We start from the raw sequence: 2,333 nt of genomic DNA on the forward strand, positions 1-2,333 counted from the left end.
AAGACAGGGCATTAGTAAATACGTGTACATGTCTCACGTGCTGGGACAACCCTCTCCGTTAAACATTTCTCTCTCTCTCTCTCTCTCTCTCTCTCTCTCTCTCTCTCTCTCTCTCTCTGTTTCATTTGTAGCACTGTGTGTTTAGTAACCTCACTGCCGTTGGTACAAATTATGAATTTCTATATCTGTCGGTTCTCGCTTTTTTGAAAATATATCGTTTACTGCGAGTCGACAGTTGAAATTCCGATGTCAGTGGGTGGCTGTGGTCACTTAGCTTTATTTCCGACTTTTTTAAGAACGTTTATTTCGTTTTAACACTCTGCTCACTGAGCTCAACACAGTCCTCCTTGCCCAACTCGTCTCTCAGCCTCTGTTTAAGTTCATGTTGCTCATTCTCAAAATTACAACAGTCGAAACGACAATAAAAGTTGTTTAACTCATTTACATAGTCTCTTTCATTTTTTTACTCGCTACCGTATAAACTGTTGGGTTTTTTTTCAAAGAGGACCATTTTTTATCTAAACACGACCTTGTCGCCACAGGAGCCGCCCCCCCCCCCCCCCAAAAAAAAAAAATAAATTTAAAAAATAAAAAAATAATGTATTTTTAAATCCTATACCGTGCAATATGACTCATCTGTTGTTGACTGTAGAGTGCACCGTTTGACTAAATTTGAGCCAAATTAAGGACAAGGTGTGAAAGATGCCGCGTGTACCTGACTGTAGGGAGACTGGTGTTGTGACCTTCTTTTTGGCGTGATGGCACGGCCCACACTGTCAACATTTCGGAAGTTGGGTTTTTTTGTGTGGGTTTTTTTTTTTGTTGTTGTTGTTGAGAGCAGGTCGCTACCCTAGAATCACAAAATTCTGTCTGCTCAGTACCTAGTTCTGAAAATTTTTGACGTAAAAAATGAGATACGTCGTGGTGGAATCAGGCGCTCGTCAATTTTTGAGCATGTGGAGTTATTGGTATCATCTTAAAGGCTGTCCATTTGCCTTGCTTTTGCTTAAAAAATATTCATTTATTACAATTTGAGATATTGGCGATTGAAGGAGGTAGGGGTAGCCTGGCTTCACGGGACAAAATTAGTGAGAAAATGGTCCCAAAGTTTTGTTATTTCCTTAGCTTGAGAGTGCCTGAAAACTTAAAAATTACATCTTTTATTCCTTTAATTAACGTTTTTCAGTAAAATCCACACAGAAATGTTTTCTTTAAGGGGCATAAAAGGTGTAGAGCCAAAATACAAAAATTCAATAAAAATTCCCAAAGTTGCAGTGACGAGCGCCTGATTTCACCACGCTGCCTCACAAATGTGTTTCACAACATGTCAATTTTTTTCGATTGCATTGTCTAATGTCTTGATAAAGACCCCGAGTAATCTTAAGATTTTGATAGAGCAGATATAACATTTATAGGTTTCTGTCCTCATGCTCTTAACAGCTCAAAACGGCCAAAATTGTCAGACAGAACATTGTAATTCTAAGGTATTGAAGAGAGTGCCATGAAAGCACTCGGTCAAGAAATACAAGTGTACAGGACACCTCATAACAATATTATCACAACTAGATATATTATATTGTATTGTGTTCTTGCGGTAGGCTGAATCTTATTGTGATTAACCAGAACTCATCGACAAACGTGTTTTACGGCTGTCTTGTCCTGGTTTGGTACAAGGCTAACGCCGGTGTTGCACAGAAAGATTTCACATGCCCTAAGCCATGATGTATTCCCAGCACAACGCCTTAGGTGAATAGATTAGTGGCACCAAGGGAGAGTAGTCAGAACGTGAAAGCCTTGCGTCGTTTGTCGTTTCGTCATAAACTGCACCAAACAAGCGTCGCACACAAAAAATGCTGACGTCAGTGGTCTAGTGAATTGACTGCTTGGCTTGTAATTGTGACATTGCAGGTTTGAGGATTCAAGGAGAGGCACTTTGCAAGAATGTTCCCTTAATTTGATGTGTCCTATCAACAGATGGACAACAAATTTGATGGTCGTGTCTGTTAAATAACCTCATTGTGTTGCAAGAGTCGTTTATCCCTTTCATTAGAATTGTTCACTCAGAAAGGTTACACATTTCACATCGCTCAACCTTTCGCTGCTTGAATCACACCGGCAAAAGACGCTCACAGTCATATCGCTAGTTTGTCTTCAATTGGCCATTCGTTTTTATTTAGTTCTAGGTAATGGAAAGAATGAGAAATTGAATACTTCCTGAAATTTCTGAAACACAGTTTCGTTTTCATCTCACTGCGCACCAAGATTCGACTCTTTAATTCCAATGTCAAGTCTGTGCTCCTCTACGGATGCAAAACATGGAAGACAACAAAAAC

Source organism: Aplysia californica, unplaced genomic scaffold (genome assembly GCF_000002075.1).
Source record: "Aplysia californica isolate F4 #8 unplaced genomic scaffold, AplCal3.0 scaffold00920, whole genome shotgun sequence".
Taxonomy (NCBI): Eukaryota; Metazoa; Mollusca; class Gastropoda; order Aplysiida; family Aplysiidae; genus Aplysia; species Aplysia californica.